The sequence below is a fragment of the Rhinolophus hipposideros genome (assembly GCF_964194185.1).
Source record: "Rhinolophus hipposideros genome assembly, chromosome: 14".
Taxonomy (NCBI): Eukaryota; Metazoa; Chordata; class Mammalia; order Chiroptera; family Rhinolophidae; genus Rhinolophus; species Rhinolophus hipposideros.
Window position 1 is genome coordinate 41,254,992 of NC_138060.1, and position 24,737 is coordinate 41,279,728.

The 24,737-nt window shown below is 35.5% G+C and overlaps 1 pseudogene across 1 annotated transcript in view; it reads left to right on the forward strand.

The window, feature by feature from the left end:
- The window catches only part of LOC308507626 (WD repeat-containing protein 53-like), a 198,635-nt pseudogene extending 174,121 nt beyond the window's left edge, over window positions 1-24,514 (forward strand). The window contains exon 2 of the transcript in view: window positions 23,995-24,514. The product of the transcript in view is annotated as a WD repeat-containing protein 53-like (transcript). The remainder of the gene's footprint in view (window positions 1-23,994) is intronic.
- Window positions 24,515-24,737: the final 223 nt, after the last annotated feature.

Here is a 24,737-nt window from a genome sequence, read left to right on the forward strand (position 1 = left end):
TGATCATGATGGTCATGATAGTAACAACTGTTGAGCGTTTGGTAGGTGCCAGGCACCTTACTAAATGTTTCATATCTATTATTTCATTTGGTTTTCAAAACAGTTCTATGAGAATGTTACAATAATTATTCACGTTTTATTTTATGTAGGAAACTGGGGCTTACATGTATCAAACTACTTGCTTAAATCACACTGCTATAGAGGAATGGAACCAGTATTTGAGTTCTACCATCTGTCTTTAAATTTGGTGACCTTAACCACTGTAGTCTTATGTTACTTCTTAAAATGTAGGGAATTTTATTGCTATTTTACAGCTGAAGAAACTCACTCAGGAAGGTAACCTGCTCAAAGCCACATACATAGGAAATGGTAGACCCCGTATACAAAATGATAGACCGAAAGAGCCATATTTTTTAAAATACAGAAACAAAAGAGGGATAAGAAAAGAGGAAAGAGATAAAATAGGGAATAAAAAAATCACTAAGCACATTTATCAGTTAGTGTGCAACCTTGAAAAGAAAAATCACTGACAGTTTTTAAATATGGCAGAATTAATTACAGGGAATGCATTATATAAGTGACGATAGAACCAAACCAGGCAGTGGATAGTGTGGTAACCCAGAGATTAGCATTAGTAGGAAACCAATCACCATTTGTAGACTGGAAGGACAAAAGGAATCACTAGTACTGGATCACAAAGGTCTGGGTGACCCAGTGTAAGTTGGCATCACAAGGACTTATTTGGTGCAATAGGATGGAGGTGACCAGGCATGAACTTGGAGTTACTGGATGGAGAAGACGCAAGAATTACCGGAGGTGCCCCCAAGGCTGAGGGAAAAATGTGGGTTTAAAGGAGCCTTGGCTGTAAGCAGCTTACCCAGGAATAGAGATAGTACTAGGAAGAAATAATGAATGCCAGCACAGAAACCTGTGCTCTACCCCAGATGTCTGATTCACTGAGTTTCAGATGGAAACTCAGATATTACATTTCTAATAAGCTCCATGTGCTGTTGATAACTGGCCCACAGAAGGTACTCGGAATAGAACTGTTCTGGTCTTTAAATGTAAACCTTTTATTGAGTGAGTCATTCAAGTGTTCCGTCAGAGGATCTTCTTGTCACCTCAAATATAATGGATATTATTATATTCAATATATATAATATCACCCAGCTTTAGCACAGTCCTCCACCCTCAATACATACACAGACAAATAAGGGTTAGCATTAGCATACAATAAAAGCTCATTTATTAGTCAGCAAATATCTCTGTTGGCCAAAACCTTATTTTCATAATATTTTTTCCACTTGAAAATGGAAATAAAAGTCAATCAACCATTATTTCAAAGTCTTTTCATGAGCATCCTAAGTAGTTAGAAATAGCATCTTTATTTTTCAGATTATGATATTGTGGACACCAAGACACGACTATTTTTAAAACTGACCTTATTTCTTAATTTAGAATTTGGCACATGGATAGTGATTTTCAATGTTAGTATAATGATTCCCTGAAAAAACAACAATGGCAAATTTACTAACCTTTATTTAAGTAGTAAAAGTCCACATGGTGATTTTAAATGTATGTCTGGTTACAATTGTCACATTATTTCCTCTCCTATACATAGTTGTGACTTCACTCATAGCGAGAAACACATACTGCCCAATTACAACAGTCACTCAGATGCATATATTTTATAACCATAGTAAATCTTAATATGCACAGATAACTTCTCCTGAGTTTTTATTTTCTTGGTCTCTCACCGCGTAGGACTCTAATCCTCCATGCCCTTTGGAATAACTCACTATTTGTAAGCACCGATTGAACGTCTCCTGTCATTTGGTCAAGGCCCTTTAAAAGATATGTATCTATTTGCATCTGCAACTAAAGATTCAGATTTCTTTTGTAAATTAGGATATTATTCAGCTCCTTAATCATATGTTCCTTCCTAGGAGTAACAGCCATTTATTTCCTGTTCTGTCTTCTCTGAGGAAATTTCTAGTTTATTTTATGATTGTGGTTAAGAAACCTGGCATTGAAATATTTTTGTAACACATGTGTCATCCTGCAAATATTATGGTTTAATGTAGAATTATTTATTTTCAAGTTCAAGTTGTTATAGACAATGAACATTTAAAAAAACAGCATATCTACAAATATCATCATTCTTTACTGAAATGTTAAATGCCAGTTCTTTTTTTTGAGCCATGACAAGTTTAGGAAAACAGAAGACAGTGGGGACTACAGCAAAATTCAGTTATCTCTTTCTAAAGGAATGTATAAAATAGATAGTTTTCAAGGATGTTTTCTCCTTATAAACTGACCCTGAGATAAATATTCAAGTGCAAATAGTTATTTGGGAAATGATTCCAGGAAACATAGCAGTGAAGTAGGAGAGCGAGCCAGGGAAGGGAAGGAGGCTTGCAATAACCTTTAAAGTGTCCTCATTTTACAGATCAGGATAACTAAGGTATAGAGAAGTTTGGACGTTTGTCCAAGTCGTAAAATTAGAAAACAACACAGAATTCAAATTCAGGCACTCAGTCTCTTAACCTCTCTTAAGCTAGGTCCTCGTCTTCCTTAGTGACATATTAATTTATCAGCTGCATATTTAATACGTTGCAGTAGCTCTCATGTCAATAAACTGAGGAAGAATAACCAGGGTGTGTGTGTGTGTGTGTGTGTGTGTGTGTGTGTGTGTGTGTGTGTGTATAACAGTGCAATGAATGGAACCAAACATAGAAGCTCACAGAGAAGCCATGTTTTAGCAGCCCTTCTCAGAGCTTCCTGCTGCTCAGCAGAACTGTGGTGGTGGGGATAGGTGGGTATGTGGGGTGAGGTGTAGCATAAAACATTCTTGCTACTCCTCTTGAAGAGACTAGTAGCTGAACCCAAAGATGTTCCTATCCTTCTGGATGGTGACTGAGTTATGTTGAGAATACTATTCTCATCAGAACACTTGACTTAAATTTTGTACCCAGTGCTGAAGAGTCTTTGCTATAACTCTGCCTTCTTATTTAAGAAACATTGGAAACCTTCAGGCTATCGCAGTGTGAAGTTAGAAGGGGTGGTGGTAGCTATAAACTGCAGAAAGAACCAAGTTTTGGGGTCCAAGCCTTTTGAATTTGTCTAGAATCGGTATGCCCTGTTCCACTTGGGACCTGTTTTAGGCTTGTGTATGGAGAGCAAACACATATCAAACCTCATAAATAGACTTGAGACTGTACTGTTCCTTATAAACCAAAGAATAGTCTTATTATCTTGCTCAAGTTACTTGACATATCTGTATTACTGATTCCTCATATGTGAAAAGGACAATTCAGTGTTAGCTATTGTTATTGTTAAAACATAAGAGAATTTGATGTATTTTTGTTAAAGCATTATAAAATATGGAATGTAGCACTTTTTGTTTTCCTTTTAGCATTGCTTCTCAGAATGGGTTCGTCTTAATATCAGTTCTAAGGAATAGTGAGAGAGAAAAGGATTCTGGGGTTAAATAAATTAGAAAAGTGATGCACACACTATAACTTCTGAGATTTTCACAAAACAAATTAACACAGAAGATGTTCTGGAAAATCCTGCAGTGAACAAACTACTTAACCTAGTATTTACCAAATTTATTTGACCATAGAACATTTTGTTCTCCTAAAAGCCATTCATATTCCACAGGACTCATTCTCTGTGAATAAAATTGACCCTTTTACAATGTGGGAGTTAAGGGCACTGACCCCCTGATCAGTTGAAAATACATGTGTAATTTTTGATTCCCCCCAAAACTTAACTACAAATAGCCTACTGTTGACTGGAAGCCTTACTGATAAAATAAACACTCGACTAGCACATATTTTCTATGTCATATGTATTATATACTGTATTCTTACAACATAGTAAGCTTAAAACCATCAGGAAGAGAAAATATATTTATAGAATTTGTTGAAAAATATTTGCCTGTAAGCGGACCTGTGTAGTTCAAACCTGTGTTGTTCAAGGGTCAACTGTATATTGCAGGAAACTATTTCAGAGAAAAGAATGGATTCGGAGTTTTCTTTAAAAACACAAACAAACAAAACCAATGATTTAGAATTCTTGAGCTATGAAGCATGTAAGCACAATTTGGTGGCTGCAGATGGTTAGGAAAATGGCTTAATAAAAAACAATAGAGTGGAAAAAAATGAAAAATAATGACTGATAATTTTCTTGCAGTCTCATCTTGCTTTCCCCCATGTTATGTTGGACCTGCTTATGTGACCCAGATGTCAGCCCTTCCCTCATCATTGCTCATAAGGCTGCTTTTGCTCATTCTGTTCTCACTCCCTAAGAGGATAGTGTTAGAGAGGAATGCACTATTTACTGAAGAATTTGTAGAGCAGACAGAGGGGCAAGTTTTGATTATGCAATCCAGCAAACATTTTTATTATTCCAAAGCAAATATTTTTATTATTCCAAAACTTTTAGGTCGTGTCCTCAAAGGGGTTTCTTTACCTTCCTTTTTCCAGGCTTCTATTTTTCTCAGATCCTCCTGGAAATCTCTAGATGTCTCTCCCTTGTACCATGTTGAAAATTCTGCTTTCTTCTTGCTGCAACTCCAGATTTGTATCCCGTTGTCCATGTATATACTTACGTAGATAAACGTAAAAGCTCCTCTAGTTACTATGATGCTCCATGGCGCAGGGAGCCAGTTAGCAGTCTTCATCTATTTGAGCACGTTCTTCAATGAGCTCAGTCCCAATCAGCTTATCAAAGTTTTTCTTTATTTTTTTTCAAACACACACAATGGTGTCCCCATTTACCACTCTGGTGAAAGACATTTTCTCTATCGATTTCATCTTTAAAATTAGGAGCTAACCATGCTTCCACAAATTTCTACTGTTGCTCTCTTCAAATCCTTGAAAAAGAGGTTTTTTACATTACTTCTGAATAAAATAAAATTGAAAGTGTACTTCAACTAAAACTTTGGTGTCCCTAAGACATTCTCGAGTTAGAATTTCATAAATAAAAGTATTCCTATGGACCCTCTTTGGAATTTTACTCAGATAGGACTCCTAACAAAGTTTCTCCAGAGTAATTCTGGGTCAGGTCTTTATAACAAACACTGGGATTTTGACAGCTCCATTTCTTTCTCCTCGTAAACAGTGTGCATTGGGCATCTCAAAGTGCAAAGAACTAGCAAGCTAGAACACAATCATTTTAAAAATCAGAAACTTCATCAACATGCTCACTAGAAGAAGTGACTCATTACTGATACCTAAGTTCCTTCTCCCATTAACCTTGCCATTGTCAAAACCATAATAAGATGGTTATGTGAAGCAGAAATAATACCACAACTTCTTAGACATATGGTCCTAATGAATGAGATTGCTACAATCATATATTTCTCTGCAGAGCACCTATTCATTTAAAACATCACTAAGTCTATTGATTTTTTAAATTAAATAATCTTCATAACCATGCCTAACCAACATTTCTAGCATAAAAATGGGGCCATATGCAGAATTATATATTTATCAGAAATTATATCAGAATTCCTTTAATTAATAGAGATTAGAATTAGAACATAATGCAATATTTTCTTTCTTTCTTTTTTTCTTATGAGAAAACCTAGTTTATAATTTCATCCCTAAACAGTGGGATCTGCTGTACCGTAAACCAGTTGGATTAACACCATTTGTGAATTTACAGAAACCAAACTGCAGTGACAGCAGATTTAGCAAGGCTGCCTTTAGAAATAGAAAGTGTCTTTAAAAATGGCATAAAGAAGGCATGACACAAATGTGAATTGAGACACATCTCCACTAGAGATTCACATAAGTGGATTTCCGATTTCCAGATGTCAACCTGTTAATGTATTCCCCTTAAAATTGTATCATAATTACCAAATGTGTCAGTCACTTCTGGCAGCTGATGGGTAAGTACATTACATTTGGATCTAACTTTTGATAAATATATGGTGTGAATAATTATTCATTATGTGGAGACTGAGCTTTTCTAAAACTTGCCCAGTTTCCTTTTCCAGAAAAGCTACTAGGTGAGGATTAAAGAATGGGTATTCTTTTGGATCATATTGATTGGATGATGTTTTAGTTGTATAGGTACTATATAGAAGTCATTTGTCATTATATATATATATATATATGTGTATATATATATTACATATATACATATATAGTATATATATACGTATATATGTATTTCATTCAGTACATTAGGGTACATAGAGTACATATTCAGATGCTAGATGAATGGTAGATAATCCCTCTGCTTAAAGAAATAAAACTACTTTTCTCTTGATATTCTCAGTCACTTTACAGAGAATGTTAATCCCTTGATTTTTCCTCATGACATTCATTCCCTGTCCATTCATGCTTTCCTTTGTGCAAAAAAGAAAATTCTTCTCAGAGCATTTGGGAAAAAGATATTGTGCAAATATCTCCATGTGCAAATGCAGAAAAGGGATGTCTTTTCACTGCCAGTCCTATTTTATTGAGGATGTTAAAGTCATAGGTCCTTGTCCTTAAAGTTCTTTATGGAGCCTTAGAGTTCTTTTGCCATGCTCTAAACTGGGATTGAGTGACTTTAAGTGAATGTTTTTTCCAGTATTTCCTCATCCCAGTTAAATAAATTAACCTATTAGGTTTTTCTTCCATAGAAATATCTCTGATATTTATTTCCTCAGCCACACTTTACTTTTTTGCTCCTCCCATGTGTCCTTAAATGGCAGCCTAGTATCGGTGTGGCTATTACACAGTAAGAGTTCTTTCCAGCATCAGACAAGGTCTGCCTCTTGAATGTTATCCCAGCATGCATTTTGTTTCCTGATTTGTTTCTGGAATCCTTGGGTCCTGATACGTGGGATGATTTCCTGACCAAGCTTTTCCACTTGCCCTCTTAAAGCTGATGACCGACCTTTTTTCTTTCACTATTGGACCTCATTTTCTCTATTCAATTATGCATCAAGGCCAATTCCTCACACTGGAGTCGTTTTCTGAAAGGAGAAGCAACAAAGAAGTACCAATCCACTTCTTCACAATGCTCATCAGAATGCTGAACCACACTGGGTTGTACTGAGTCATGGGTGGAGAGTATGTTGCAATTCTATAATTAAACTCCCTGATTCTTCACTTTCTAGTTCCCAGAGCTCACAACCTATTTTCTGCTCCCCCTCATTCAAAGTAGGTGTTCATGGTTTTGTTGGTATGCAAATGGAATTGCATATCTCAGTGATGAATAGTTAGCTACAAATTGCATAAGATTGTGGAAAGAGTTCAGATTTTGGGTTAGAAAATATGAAATTTGGATTTCATATTTTCTAACCAAATTTGGATTTCAAATTTTCTAAATTTGGACTATTGCTTATGGTGGCGGTTGTGTGATGTTGGGCAAGTCATTTGAACTTTCCTAATCTCATCTATAAAAAATTAATCTTAATACTAAGACGAATGCCTAAATTATAATCCAGTTGTGAGGAATTGAAGAAAATAGTCCCGTAATTATGCAAAAAAAGGATGAAAAATAGAAGTCTAAACTGATGGCCTTAATTTCTGTTCACTTCACTTCTAATGGTAACAAGAATGGCATTACTGTCAACTATACCCTTAAATACCTCCTCATTCCCCATCAGACCAGAAAGACCTGACAACGTTGCCCATTCTTTCTCAGAGAGGGTGAATTCCGTTACTCCCAACCTGGGGAGGTGAGGGTAACTTCTTAGGTTTCTACAGTTTGAATGGATAGTGACATGGTCAACAAGAATTCATGTGAGGGTACAGAGAGATACAAATATGGGAGATCACCTCTTGTTATGCAACGGCCCTGACAGCCCTGGATGGGAAGATTGTCTCTTCCATATGTTAACTCACTATATGATCTTAAACTAACTACTTAACCTCCTTCCCTCTCAAAATGGAGAATCAGATCCATTTGTAAAACAGCGCATTGCACAATCAGCCTGTGGTAGGTACTATTATGCCCATGCATGGGATGTCTCTATAAAAGTGAGACATCAAAAGTGAGACATAAAAGTGTCTCTATAAAAGTTATATAGCTTAGTTTACTGAGGAGGTGTTTTACCTGGGAGTGTGATAAATTCAACAGACGACCCTGACCCTGTGGACTCTCACACTTAATATGTTGCTTTTTTGAATAGTCACACTTGTACTTTTCTCTCAAGTGGAACGTGAAATGATAATTCAACTAAGACCTTAGTGTGTAGAATGACTTTAATGTTCACTTTTAGAGGCCATATGAGCCTGTACTTTTCTCATTAAAGGAATATAGAAAGCATCATCTGGGTTGGGGAGCATATATGAGGCAGGAATTAGGGAGCAGAGATGTTTTTTTCCTAGAACTTTTAAAATCCTCGAGTGCAGGAGGCCACATAATTTTAACTTTCAGAGGACAGAGGAAATGAGAAAAGAAAGTACATTATGGTCTTAACTTTTTACTTAAAAGAAGTCCAGCTTTGGAGACAGAAAAATCTGGATTTTGATTCCGGCTTTACCTTACTGTCTACAGGTTTTATGATCTTGGGCAAGTCTCTTAAACTCTCCAAATATACAAAGGGAAAAAATACTACGACAACTAATAAGCACAATAGCAATAACACTGATGAAAACAATATAACTCATAAACATTTGTGAGAATTAAAATAACTAAATATTTAAAACTTTTATTTAATAGGGATGAAATACATTATTGACAACAATAATTACCTTAGGAGGTCCCATTTCTGTTCACTTCACTTCATTCCCTCTTGTGATGAAGAGGACAACATTCCTGTGATGTAACCCTTTGTAAATCTCTTTTATTGCTGCATGCGTTGCTATTATGTTGATGCTATGAACATTCTCGCACATGCTTTCCAGAACTATTATCCTAAATTTTCTCTAGGTTATTGCTTTAGTCAGGATTCTATTAGGAAATCACAAGCCTCTCAAAGCAACATACATATGAGGGTTTAATACAATGGAAGTAGAGGCTTATACAATCATTGCAAGGACAGGAACTGAAGGGAGAATGTGGTAGAAAATGTGATATACTGTGTTTCTCCGAAAGTAAGACTTAGCTGGACCATCAGCTCTAATGTGCCTTTTGGAGCAAAAATTAATATAAGACCTGGTATTATATTATATTATTATATTATATTAAAGACCCAGTCTTACATTATAGTAAAATAAGACTGAGTCATATATTCATTTTTGCTCCAAAAGACACAGTAGAGCTGATTGTCCAGCTAGGTCTTATTTGCGGGGAAATATGGTGAGAACAACCTTGGAAAAAATGTTCTTACTTTTTGGAATGTTAGACTGTCAAGGAGCACTGCTTTATGTGGTCAAATTTCAGTACCCCTGTCTAAAGAAATTTAGCACTCTCATGAGTTGAGATTCTATAAGACAAAAGAGTTAGGATGGATAGAAGTAAGCAAAAATACTGAACATATAAATATCTAAAGGACAAAGCAAATAAGGAGGTAGTTGTAGAAACCAATTTATTTTCATAGACAGATTTTCAGTTAAACCTACCAAGGACATTTACGGAGGATGGAAGAATGGGGCATTTAACCAGAGGTAGTTACAAAAGAGGTGTGAAGGAAGCTGAAGGGCAGCAGAGGTTCACAGTTCCCCAAAATAGAAATCTTAGATTTGAGTCCTGGTTTGGAAACATGCCATCGCTATACTTTTGAAAGAATCATATTACTTCTCAGAGTCCAATATTCTTATCATTAGAAGGTAAGTATAATGTCAGTCAAATTGTATTTATTATAACATGAACATTATTGGTAAACTTTATAAAGAAAAGACAAATATTGTTATAAGAAATTTTTAAAAATATATGACTATAAAGCTTTGGTTTCATGAAATAATTGTGAAGACCAATCAATAGGACGTCTTATCTATTTTAGAATCAAGAACGGCCAGGCCTTTAGCTTGGAGCAGGAAATGAAAGAGATTAAATGGAGAACATGGGTCTACTCAATTCTTATTTTGTTTCTATTTCTTCTGCCAAAGAGAATTAGCTTTAAGTTCAAAATGACAGAGTAGGTACAGTTAAAACAAACTGAAATCCTAATATTGGTAAATAGACAGTAACTTTTCTTTTGGCAAATATCTATTTAGGGTCTACTATTTTCTAGACTCTGTTAGGAACTGGGGATGAAGGGATGAATAGAGCAGACAAAGTTGTTGATCTTAGTCACACAGTCCTATGGGAACTTCATAGGATAGCATGCTGCTATTTCCAAAGGAGTTATGTCCTAGGGTACTTAGTGAAATTGAGGAGGCCATTTAGAATAGTAACTGAACACTAGTTTTATGTTGAATGAATTGGATCACTGTCAATAAGAGATGAGCAAGCATTATCTCTTAATTTCACGGAGCTTCAGTTCTTTATTTATAAAATGGCTTTCAAACATTCCCAGCTATTTAGTAAAACATCTCATTGTATCCTTGAAATAAGATGAGAAAGCTATGATATATATTTGTAGTCTACAATTCATTGAATTATGATTACTCCAAAGTGATAATTATTAGATAAAAAAAAATCTCAAAGGAGTATTTTTGAGCAAAATCAAGGCTTTGTCCTTGGTTACATTTAGTACTAAATTGAACCAATAATTTGAATGAGCACAGGGAAGGCACAATTTTTAGATGACACAGGAGATCTAAATAATACGGTTCATGAATAACATATTTTTGCAAATATCTAAATTAAAAAGAATGATAAAATGATAAGACAAAATAAAATGTTTCATGAGTAGCTACAAATTTCTGGGTTCAAAAAGCCAACCTGCATGAGATCCCACAGAAAGAGACCTGACTCTCTCTGGTTACAGGAAATGACTTACCAGTTACTGAATGCCTACTATTCGCAGTACTGCTACATTTTATAAATTCATAAGTTAACAGCGTGATGTGGCTTCCAGTAACCTTACTATCCTTTTAGGTTACATTAATAGATGTTAAGTTATTCAGAATAAAGGCATAGTTTAGTTTTCTCTTCTTAGGAGAAAACAGAATTATGTTTACTTGGAGACATCCTTTCTAAAGGGGAACAAGATAAGTTGTTTTGCTTCCATATTAGAGTGGAGAAAATTGAAGTCAGATGGGGGTTAGCTAAATAAGCCAAGTTATGTTAATCTTGTGGCGTGAAGACAAAATTTAGCCTTCCAGAATCAAGGATCTATGAAAGTTGATTTAGGATTCCATATGAGGGAGTCTGGACTTGGGGAAAGGTCAAAGCCCTTGAATAAGATTGGAACTCCTTTTGAATAATTAAGGACAAGACCAGTCATAGTTCTGGAAAAGTCTATCAGAGATTGGGGGAAACTGAACTTGTGTAAGTACTCAGCAGCTTAGGGCTTATGCCAAGGACCACCACATACTAAGCTCACAGCAGAGCAACTAATCTCGGACTTCACCTACTAATGGGAATGGTGCTTTGAAAATATTGGCTGCCTTGGTTAAGGTTGGTGGAGAAGGACACTGCATTTGTATATGTTTAGCTTCAAGGACTCCATCTGAGTAGGCAAAGGAGAGAAGGAGTTGTCCAAATTCGTGATCGAGCATTAAGTGGCAAGATGCTTTTTTGGGACTTACTCAAGCAGGAGTTTTATGAACACAGAGCTTGGTTTTGGAGGAATGATCATTGAATTTATGAGCATTTGGACTAGATGGATATTAAGACACCATTCAACTTTGTTCCATGATTCCATACTCATATAGGTAAGACTAGCTCTTGCATACAGGCAAGCCTAGTTTAATTGATACCTTTTATTTGCCTTTACAGTTTCTCTTTATCCTTAGGACTTTGCTAATTCTTTGAGACAAATCATTTCCTAAGCATACAAACAGGAGAAGGATCTCTCTCTCTCTCTCTCTCTCTCTCTCTCTCTCTCTCTCTTTCCTTTAGAAAGATACAAAATGACCTACAACACTTGGCAAGCTCATGGTTTCTGGCATGAGTTAAATTCAAAGAGATTTTGTGAATAGCACAATTCAGTCAGCTGGGAATGAAGAACAATGCTCTTACAGAATACCCAAAAGCCAGATAGAGAAGGAGGCAAAATGGAAAAGTCTGTTGATCTCCTTGGTACACACAGCTGTGCTCAGAACAGATACCAGGAAGACAGTGGGTCTGAGAAGATAAGGCTGCTCTCCTTTTATTGAGCAGTTCTATTGTGAAGGCAAGGTCAAAAATGCTAATAAAACAGCAAAAACCTGAGTCAAATTGTGTAGACTACAAGGGCTTGTTCTGGGATGCTAATTAATGTTATCACAGGAGATGACTAAAATGAGAATATTACCTACTAGTAAATTAATAGGATGTGCTGAAACATACCACAAGGGAGGAATTGCCTTTGCTAACGTAGTATAAAAGAGATTGCCACCGGCAAATGGTTCAGGGTAAAGGCTTTTCTATATAATGAATAAACTCTGGGAGATCTGATTTAAAGTATGCCATGAATCTTTAATTGAGAGAAAAATCATTTGCCCAGGATAAAGTGTGATGGCAAACTCATATGTCCTTTTTTATTATCTACACCAAATGTTGATTGTTCACCATTTGAAAAGAATACATTGCACTAAGTTATTATACTATAATCAAATCAGCTCAGCAACATATGTGTCTCTATTTCCTACAGAAGTCAGCAGGTTATCTCTGTCCTCAGCATTGTCACCTTTGAATGAAGTCTGATTGCTAGCTGCAGTCACCTGGAACTTAAACTAGGTTGAATCATTGATTTCATTTCTGGAAAACCCAACAAAAATCTATCTCAATGATTTTGAAAGTGAGACCTAACTTTGGTTTATTATAAATGCAATTTTTAGTAGACTTTCCTAAAAAGTTGAGATAGGGGGAGAAGAAGGTCATGATAGGATAGAGAAAATGAAAAGAATGCAAAGAAAAACAAACAACAACAAAAAAACAACAACAAAAAAAACCTGTGTGAAAAAGAAATATTTTGAGAGGCTGATACAGCAACTTACATATTCTGTCTCAGACCTGAAACTCTAAAGTGTATTGAAGTAAATATACCCTCTCAATGGTTATAACCGATAGACCCATTTACTAATAATTATAAAAAGAAAACAGCAAGTGTATGTATGCCTTTCTATTATCTTCTCATTCTCTCAGATTCCAAATCTGTGAGGTGACATCCTTCCTAGTTTTTTTCTTTTTTTTTAATTTGCTTATCCTATATGATTAACTGGTCAACTGAATTCTATATATTCTCTTGTTGTTGTTTCAATATTTTCTGGTCACTTTTTCTATCATTATCCTTTACCCTGTAGTTTTTATCTTGATCCAAGTCATCAAACCTTCTCTTTTATAGTCAATTTTGATCTGTAGCTGCCAGTCCTCATCTTACCTAACTTCTCTCTAGCAATTACTCCTGTTTGTCACTCTTATATCCTATGGCTTCCACACCTATATGCTCTTGATTAGCCCCCCAATTTTTTTTCTACTTTTTGTCTTTCTATATAGGAAGATTTTTTTTTTCCAGTACTTTTTAAATATTGGAATTTTTCCTTAGGAATCTCAGTCTCTCTCTGCTCAAGCTGCATAATTTCCCTGAAAAAGCTTTTAAATTCCTTTATCTTCACTTATCTGTAGGAGACTGATATTTCACTTGGCTTGTGCTAGATTTCTCAAACTCTACTTGTCCCAAACCTAACACATCATCTTTTCCCCATTTTGCTAATTCCTTCAGTTCCAGAGCTAAGTGACTGGCTGCACTCTCTACTCCATTTCCCATGACCCAAGTCTCAAGGTCATCTATAAGCTTTTCCTCTTTAACGTTGAACAACAAATTATTTTATATTCTGTTAATTCTGTACCTGATAAGTGTGTCTCAAATCCTTCCATTTCTGCCCTGTGCCCTAAAATACCATCTCTCACCGAGATTTTTTCAATAGCCTCCTATACATTGTGCTTCTAGTGTTACCCAAACTTAAAATATTTACACTGCAGATTTTTCTTATATACAAATCTAGAATAGGTCATTGCCTGCTTAAAACCTTTCAATGGACCCCCAGCACCCTCAGAAGTAAGTTCATTGACAGTGATTGCAATCCTTCATTTTCTGTCTGCTGTTTATTTTCTGAAGTCTGGTCTTTTGCTTGCTCCTTCCCTGAAAATTCAGTCATTTGAAATTTATTGAAGTTTTCCAAACATCTTATATGTTGTCTATTACATTTGCTCCTTCCTGTTCCCGAATCACTCTGCTTTCTTCTTCTCTTCCTTTCTCAATACTCTTGGCTTGATTAATTCCTACTCTTACTTCATTTCTCAGTTATGTGTCATCCCTCCGATCTGTATGACTGGTTTAGCAGCTCCTCTGTTGTGGACCCTGTACTTATTCACCTTGTGCTATAATTTCCTACTTACTCATCAATCTCTTCTCCTAGATTTTTTAACTCCTTGAGTCTAGGAATGTGCCTTTCTGCTCTTTCTTCAGTGTCCAGTTTAGTAGCCAGTAAATACGTGTTGAAGGAGCAAATGAAAGCAGAGTCCTAACTGAGCTCAGCCTCCAAATTCCATGGATACTACTAGAATTCTACCTACCATATCAAGTCATCCACATTTTCAACTGGAATTTAGAATTTATCTACTCTACCTTCTAAATCTTATTCACTTTCCACTACTTCCTTACATGCCATAAAAAATACTGTAGTAGTTGATCTGGCATAATAACTATGAACATGAGCATGAACTCTGGCCTTCAACCTGTCAGTTTACTTGTTATTCATTGATGGTGATATGACTGCAGTATCCTCCATTCCTTAATTTATTTTTTATTATGATACAGACACATATTTTGTAAGAGTTTAAATAACATATAGCCCATTTTAAAATAAAAATAATAAAGCAAAATCTTATATATCAACAATATTGCTCAAAAATCAAAACATTATCAACATCTTTCAAGACCCTGTGGGTCTCATACAGATTACCCACTTCCTCCCACTTCAGATATAACCACTAACCAGAATTTTATGTTCATTATTCTAGTGCTACACTTTAAGTTTTAAATACATAAGATGAACCTTTAACATATTATTTAGTCTTTCATGTTTGTGTCTTTCATGACTTTATTCTATGTAGCTATAGTTCATTTATTTTAATTGTTAAATATACCATTAAAATATATATTTCATTAGTATATATATGAATTTATATATACATTACTTAAATACATATATTACATATATATTTATTCCATCCCATTCAGAATGTTTGTAGTCAGGCCCATGAATTAAATTGTTCTATAGTTTTCCTTTCTTACAGAAGTGTTCTTCTGTTTTGGTATTTTCTCCTATTTTGATATTGTTAACTTCATAAAGTGAGTTGGAGAATATTTTATTTTTTTATTTTTCCCTGAAATGGATGGCATTTTCTGTTATTTGAATGTTTAGTTGAGTTCACCTCTAAAATCACGTGGATCTGGTGTTTTTATCTAGGATAGTTTTTCAACTGCAGGTTCAATTACATTAATGGTTACAGAACTATTTAGGTTCTGTATTCTATCTTCAGTCAGTTTTGTAATTTACATTCTTCTAGAAATTGGTTCATTGCATAAACATTTTCAAATTTACTTGTGTAAGTGGTTCATAATATTTTTAATATCTGTTTAATCTCTGCTGTATATTTTATGTTCATACTTAAAATTAGCCAAGAGGTTGATTTATTTTTATTAGTCATTTCAAAGAACCAACATTTATCTTTGTTTATCATAACTATTAATGAAGCCTTTGTTATTTATTTTCTTCTGTTTTTTTTCTAGATAGGGAAATTATTACTTTTATTTGTCTAATATTTTATATTGGACGTTTAGCTTGTTAATTTTCAGACTATGTATTTTCTAGTAGTCACCGGTAAACCTGCACATTTTCCTTTAAATACCACTTTATCTATATCTCACATGTTTGATATTTAATATTCTTCTGATGGTTTAGTACTAAATCTTTAAAACTCTTTAAAAGTATTTCTAAAATAATTTTTGTACTTTGTTTTTGTTTTTGTTTCTTTTCTTATTGCTTTCTCTTTTCTTGAATTTTAAGATTGGTTGAGTTTATTGTTACAATAGTAGTCTTGGCTATCATTTAATGTTTTCTCTATATTTATAATATATATTTTTAGTATCACTCTGGAACTTTTAATGTGCATTTTTAATTTACGAAAGATAAATCTAGGTAATTTTTCTTCTGCCTGCAGTATATCTTTTACCATTTTTTTTTAAGTAAGGATTTATTGGTGAATAATTTACTAAATGAGTTTTCTTTGTTTGAAATTTTCTTAACGTCACCTGTTCTCAAAAGAAAATTTTGATGGGTATATAATTTTAGATTGTGTTTTGAAGATATCGTCTCACTATTTTTTAGCATGCAATATGAGGTCTGTGGTCAAATTGCCAGATATTTGTAAGTTTACTATTATATCTCTTTGATTTTAAGGTCTTTTCTTTCTCTTTAGTATTCTGCAGTGCTATTCTGGTGCAAGTAAATAGTTGTTGTTTTGTTGTTGTATTTATAAAGTTAGACATTCATTGGGCTTCCTTAATCTTAATATTTGTGTCTTTCATCACTTTATTATAACTCTCTTCATGTCTTCAAATATTTTCTCTCTCACTCTGTAATTTCAATTAGATATGTAATAGACTTGCCCCTCTATCCTCTTTGTTTCTCAATGTTCCTATTTTCCATCATTTTGCCTTCTGTTACATTCTTTCAACATGTTTATTTCTATATTCCAATTCACTAACAAACTCTTAATTTGCATCTAATTTGCTGTTTATCCAATTCACTGAGTTTTTTGTACTCTTCTCATTCTAAGAAATTCTATTTGTTTCTTTTTCAAATTGGCCTATTTGTTTTTTATCACTTTTATCCTTTTTATAACTTCGCTTTTTCACATGGTCTAAACATATTTACTGTTACAGAACAGTAACATCTGATAATTTTGTGTTTATAGTTTGCAGTTTGATTTGTTTCTTTGGGTATTTGATAAGTTTTCATTGCAAGATTATTTCCATCACATGTTGGAATAATGTGTTGGAGTTATTTCCATCACATGTTGTCAATATGATAATTTGAGGCCTAAAGTAGGGTCCTCTGGGGAAAGTTATCCTTTATACCTGCCAGGTTCCTAGATGCACTATTACTGAGGACCACTACAATTTAAATTAGTATTCTTTTTTGGGTACTCTGAGACATCCAAGTAGTATGAATCCTGGCCTCTTACCAACATGTAGCTAGAATTTTCAGGGAAGTTTTTTTTTTCTTCTTTTTTTTCTTAAATAAGAGCTAAAGTAGGCAACTAGTTACTTACTTCTTCCTTTTCAAACATTCCACCTGACCCTCAAGATACTGAAGATGTCACTTTAGGGGAGTCCTGGTTTTATGTCTTTGTGTGGGTGTATGTGATTCAAACTTCCCTGTTATTCAGGACCCCAGATTTTGAATTTTGTCCCAACAAAGCCTTTTAAATCTCAATGTGTGGGCCACATTGAATTGGCATATGCCTGCAAGGTAAATGTCATATTAGTAGTTGCTTGCTTCTATAGATTTTTCTCTTTTCTTGGACCTTTTAATAAGCCATGAAACTCTGATCAATCCTTCAATTCATTTAAAACCCCTAAGTGTCATGCTTTCATTTTTAAATGAAGGAAAGTTACTGTAGGTGATCTTTCATATTGTGATTCTTTTAAATATATTTTCAATAACTTTTGATATGGTTTTCCAAAAACCTTCAAATCATATATTTTAGGGATGGATTAGCTGGTGACCTTAATGGTAAAGAGAGGAAACTGGCATGCCAAAGGTTACAAAGAGTGGGGGACTTCAGTGAAAGGGCGACCCTCACAGATTAATGATCAGTGCTTGAGAGCAATTGCTTCATCCTGAAGTGAGGGAGTATACTCCTTGGAATAACTTGCAACTCTGTCATTTCATAAACAAATCCCAAATCCAAGTGAGAGCTAAAGTGTTGCTTCTCCCAAGTAACATCTTGCATATTAAAAGAAATCACTCAAGACAATGTCTTCACTTAAATTAGAGAGCTAAAATATGGAAATACCAGGCACTCCAGCAAAACTCTTAAGCAGAGAAACCCATATTTGATATTATTCAAATTATGCCCACAAGGTGCAGCCAGTCTGTAGATATCAATACTGAGGAAGAGATGCCAATGTCTCCATATGAGGCCAAGAGATATTTAAGTAAATTGAACTAAAGAACTAGCACTGTAATCATTTTATTATTCTCCTGTTACAGACCTTGAATGAATGAAACTGCTTTCTTTGCTCTGTGAAGATAAGCGATGTCACTCCCCAGCCTGAATAGCATGGCACTGATGAACAGCTGTGAATGAATCAAGTATAGGGTAAATACACAAGACAACAAATGATTTTTAAGCTCAATAGCCCATGAACAATAACTGTAATTAAACTCAATAATGAACAAGAGAAGAGAAAATATGCAGACTAGAAAAACAAAAAACAAAAACCCCACTACAACATCAAAACCTGTAAAGACCGAAGGAAACCAGCAGAGCACCAGAGAATTGCTGAGGCCACTTTGCTTTGTATTCACCATAACTGATAATTTTATATGTCACATATCTTCCCCACCCCCTTCCCAAGAGATCTAAAGGCTAAATTCATGGTCAATATGTCTTCAAACATATTTACTGGATTTTTGGAGTGATAACAAATGACTGGGAGGAATAAAGCATACCTTGAATTTCTCTCATCTTTTTTCGGTAGTCATTTTAGCAGGCGATTTTCTGCATTTAATAGAAGAACAGCATCTGAAGTGTCTTTACTAGGATAATTTGTCATTTCCCTTGTTTGCTCCTAGCTTCTTCTTATTTAACACGTTTGACTCTGACATTGTTTATCTAGTATTTTTCTCTCTGGTTTCATTTTCTTGTCTTGTCATTCTTTGTGGGATGAGCCTGACAGTTCATTGATGTTCTTATAGAACCTTACCATTATATTTTCCAGATGCAACATTCAGAGCATACTGAGAAGCCACAAGGAACATATGCACTAGCAGTGTGGTTTGTTCCACAGAGTGCATGGGGATAGAAGGTTAACAGGCCAATTCCAGTAGCCACTTCTGTCTTATTAGTATGAAAGAAAAGGTTTTAGGTTTCTGATATCTCCCTCAAAAAGCATCTTTCCCAAAGCAAATTTGATCCATTTCAGGAAACTGTAATAACCCAACTGCAACTAATAGAGTATGTGAGAAAGATGTGAACAAAAATCAAATCAATGCAATGTAAAGGGTGATGACCCTATTTTGTTCCTAAGCGATGGAAAGTATAAACCTACTTCTCTCTTTTGTGAAGTAAATCAAATAAATTGAAAAAAGTCATTTTCAATCAGCCAATGATAATCGCTTTCTGATGTGGTCATAACATCAGCTGAAGTGATAGCAAAAAGAATTCAATCCAAACTGAAAGCAGTCTAAACCAACGAGTATTTTATCATTATTAAATTTTCTGTTTTGCAAGAGGCTGGCACACAACTCTGCAGTATACTGAGTAACCACAGATTTTTTTGTCAGAGTTTTATCATCATTTGGGAGACATGATACAACAAAAAGGGCCAAGTTCCCAAGCCCCATGATCCTAGATTCACATTTCCCATGGGACTTGGATGGCTGTAGTCAAGTTACTTACAATCCCTGGGACTCCTGTTCCAAAAATAAGGATAATAGTAACTATTTAGGAGGATTATGCAGAAGATTCAAAGTTATATATATATATATATATATATATATATATATATATATATATATATATATATATATATATATATTCATAAAGTCATGTAGAAGATGCAAGACTATGTATAGTTTATATACCATCATTTTATATAGCATATTATACATGTAGCATAGTCAATTTCTTGGTAGTACATAGTAGGAACTCAGTGCATGTTTGAAGCACGATTCTACTTCCTTTCCCTACTAGCATCCTAACAATAATAGCTAATGTCAATCAAACACTTTTTATCTGCTAAATAATTTATTGTCATTATGTCATTTATTTCTCAGCACATTTATTACATCCATTTGTGATAGTAATCCATTGTGCTTTTCTTTTACCACTTTGTATTCACTTTTACTGTAAAATGACTTTTTCAGGAATGCACTGCTCATAAAGTTCAGAGGGAATAGAACTCAGGTTTGTCTGACTTTGGAACCCACTTTTTTAACCACACTTAAACTTCTCTGCTTTCATAACATTCTGAGGAGAGACAGCAGGTCTCCTTCAGCCAAGACGACTCTCTTTATTCTTGCACAATGTGTTTACTTGATTCTGGCCTCAGTGGATGACCTGCTGGTTCTCAGAATGTCTACAGCTCTGCATTGGTTATCTATTGCTTTTAACAAACTAGCACACAAGTGGTTTAAAACAATGCACATTTATCATCTTGTAGTTTCTGTTCACCAATAATCTTGGCATGACTTACCTGTATCCTCTGTTTCACAGTCACTCTCAAGCCTGTAATCAAGGTGTTGGCCCCTCTGTGGTCTCACCTCCAGGCTCAACTGGGAAAGGATCTGCTTCCAAGCTCATTCATTGGCTGTTTGCAGCATTCAGCTCTTTATTAGCTGTTGGACGGAGGGTCTCAGATCCTCTCTGGCTGTTGCCCAGAGGCAACTGCTTTTGGCTGAACCTACCCCCAATTCATATATTGAGGCTCTAACCCCCAATGTGCATTTGGACATGGGGCATTTAAGGAGGTAATTAAAGTTAGATGAGGTCATCATGGTGGACCCTCAATCTAATAAGACCAGTGTCCTTATGAGAAGAGGAAGAGACACCAAATATCTCTGCCCCCCCCCACACATGCACAAAGGAAAGACCATCTGAGAATACAGTGAAATGGTGGTGGTCTGTAACCCAAGAATAGAGGTTTCACCAGAAACTAACCCTAATGGAACCTTGATCTTAGACTTCTAGTGTCCAGAACTGTGAGAAGATAATTTTGCGTTGCTTAGGGCACTCAATCTGTGGTATTCTGTTATTGCAGCCTGGGCAGACTTTTGCAGTTAACTTGAACTTCCTGATTTGTGGACCTCTTCATTAAAGTGTACAAACTGAGAAAGCAATAGTCTGCTAGCAAGACAGAAGTTACAGTTTAGAAACCTAATCACAGAACTTACATCCCCTTCAGGTTACTCCATTCTGTTAGTTAGAAGCCAGTTACTCAAAAAGAAGAATTCTCCTGAGCTGTGAGTAGCAGGAAGTAGGGTCATTTGGCCCATCCTAGAAGCTGTCTGCCACCTCTCTGACTTAGGCAGCACGCATGAACTTCTGGTGATTTCTGTCACTTTGGAGCTAATGGCAGCTCTTGAGCACTAATTTCCCTCTCCATCTGAGCATGCTATTACTCCCGCTTTGTGTACTCTTTTGGAATTAGCTTGTGAAAATATAGGAATCCTATTCCCAGAAGTCTCTTCCTTGAGTTCAAATGAGAACTCAAGCAGAGGCTGGTTTACTCCGAGGATTCCTTTCCTCCCATCTCATATGTTTTACTTTTCTCTTTATGACTTTGGCCTGCACAGGCCAGGTTTGGGTATGATTCTCATCCCCTCTTCTTAATTTGTCAGAACTGGAAATAGCTTCCACTTTTTTTCTGTTTTTTCTTCCTGTATGGGAAAGAATTCCATTTTGTAAAATTTTATGATCAAATGGCAAAGATTGCCTCTTGATATTTTAAATGGGAGAAAGAGGGTAAGAAAACTAACACAAACCCATTTTTAGACAAATCCTAGCTTTCACTATTGTTTTGCTACAGACTTTAAAGTTCTATTGAGATAGCAGAAGTCAAATCTTAACTGTTTGTAGTCATGTTGTAACTGCTCTCATTCCCTGTGGCACTTCCCTAACTGTTGGTCTTGAAGTAAATACATAATTCAGTGTGACAAAGGGAAAAAAGGTCATATATAAGGAAAAACAAAGATGAAAAAGCACACTGATATTTTAAAAAATGTTACTTATTGTAGAGGTTTTCTTCTATAAAGAAGGTAGAAAAGATTTATCACCAAAAGAATTGGCCTGATTCTTTGTACCCAAAGCTTTTTCTGTAACAAAATTGGTATGTGTGTAGGACACAGCTTGGAGCAATGCCAAACTACTCCGATACTGATAATATGTATGGAACAGTACATGTATTCCCAGGCTAATAGAGGGACTGGTGAAATTGTAGTATCATATTTGAATCTATTGCTGTTTCTTAATCAATGATTAGGAGAAGGAGTGTCAGGATTTTAGCAACACTATTTCAAAAAATGTTGGAGCCCATATCCCTCCAGGGCACATGGGCATGAGCCAGAACCACCAAGCTGCCTATTACCTGGAACATTCACAATGACCTAGGAAGCACAGATGCTGGGGCACTGGAACAACTCAAGCAACATTGCTTTGTGTCTGCTTCCTTACAGATGCAGAGGCAGGTGGTGCAAACACTGGCCCTTAATTTCAGGGAAGCTTGGCAGATGTTTTTCTGCCCAGAAACAAGATCAAAGTGGAAATCCTACCTTAGAAAGATATTTGAAGGATTTATATGAGAGACCTGATTTTCCCTTATGTACTGAGTTTGTAAGTTTGTTACCCAACTCAAAGCATCCAGAGTTTTGTTGCACCTCTGGAGCAGAATGGGGAAAGGGCTCTTGGGGTCTGGGTTATGAATATGACATATAGCTCCTTGCAATAATGATCATAAATTATAAATCTAGTTGCACTATGCTATGGAAATGTCACATAAATTATTATTCTATATTTGCAATCATGCAAGTAGAAATCAGCAGGCTGTATTTATATTTACTGGGATTTAGGGAATATGTCTATTTGGCATTTCACACAATGCCAGTGATGTCATGCACACATGCATTCTTTCAACCATTCAAGATTCAATGAACATTTACTGAGTCATAACTATGTTTCAGGTACTGTGAAAGGAGGCATAAATGCGGGCAGAGGTTACTGATAGCAATTGTGATAGAACAATAATAAGAATTCCCTACTTCTTCATTTAAAACATGATTTCCTATAAGACAAGTTCATTAAATGATGTGTTAATTATTTGCCAAGGAAGGAGATGACACCTCTAATAATGAAGTTTTTCTATCAGGAAAATTTATTTAATTATCTGATGTTGGCTGCATTTGTACAAGCAGATATTTCTGCAGAAAACTCTTTGTATCTTACAGAATTTTAGAACTGGAACGACCACTTACTTGAGCTCTTTAGAGAACAGAGTTCAGTAGATTCTATGAGACTCAGTAAGAAAGATTAGGCTCACTTTATTTAATCCCATTATTGATTAGGCCCAGAATTGACATTACTGGAACAATGTCAATTAAACAACAAAATTGCCCTTGATCTATTATTTCCCACCCCGAAACATAGCCCTTAATCCCACAGGAGGAGATAAAAGGAGGAAGTCAAGACAATAAAACTGCCAAGTAAAACTTTACCTCATCTAACTACATACAAAGGAAAGATGTTTTGGTAGGTATTCTCCAAAGATGTCCGCCATCGATGTCTTTCCTTCCCGTGTACATGATTGCCCTTCACATTAAAATGTTGTGTCTAATTTCCCTTCTCTTGGATGTAGAGTGCACTTAGTGACAAGTAAGATTTTGGTTCCTAGGGACAGAGAATACTCCAAGAGATGCTTTCTGTTCTTTCTTTTGGAGGGCCACAGTATGTCTCTGTGATGGCATATTTCCCTTTAGAGATGTTGTGTTCTCCCATGCCAGTGTTCCTTTCTTCTCAGGAAAACTGGGTTGTATTTTGCTTCTGGAATCTTTGCCTAAAAATGGATTTTTTATAAAACCACTGCCATTGCATTTGGATTTTCTTCTTTGGTTCCCTGCTGTTCGTCTTGCAAAGCTTTGGAACAGATCTCATGTAGCGTGCAAAATGTGCCAATTTAATTCAATGATTCTATGTAAGTTTGCCATTTGCCTCCCTTAGCATTAATAGAGACACATATACAGAGAATTCAGTGGGATTGGTCAGCTTTTAAACGCTGCTTTAGCCCACTCTGGGTATGTGGCATTGTGTGGCAGTATTTTAAGTTGTGGTACAGAAGATGGTAAGATTTGAATCATTAGAGTAATGGGAGACCAGTGTGAACGGGACTGAGGATTAAGGTTCACACTTTAGGGATATCCCAGGTCTGCTTTCTGCCAGAATCCTATTTGCTGCTGAGGGGAGGGAATGATGGGCAGATAATGTAGGACGTAAGCAGTGAAGTGGAGAAAAGAACAGAAGAGTCCTACAAAACACACCCAGAGGAAGAAAACTGAAAGAGCAACTTATACCAAGTAGGATGGAAACACTAATGCTTCAGTAACAGATGAAGAACATGGCAAAATTTCACCAAAGCTAAGTATTGAACATAAAGAAAAAGTGAACTGGCTCTTGAGAATAAAAAGTAAAGGGATACCAAAATATATTAGTAGCTGATCAAACTAGTTGTATATCGGTATATCCCTTATGAATTTTAAATCCAATAAAAATATTAGAAAAACTGTAACAACAACAAAAAAGGTTTTGTTTCCTTTTCAATGTTTGGTTTCTAATACTGGGCATTTTAATTAATCGATATTTAGCCAAGCCAATAGCAGTTTATAGACAGAAATGAGATGGTTACATATATCCTTGCTGTTTCAGCAGAACTGCCCTGAAAGCCTGCTGATATATGGCAGTAAGAATGCCTAATG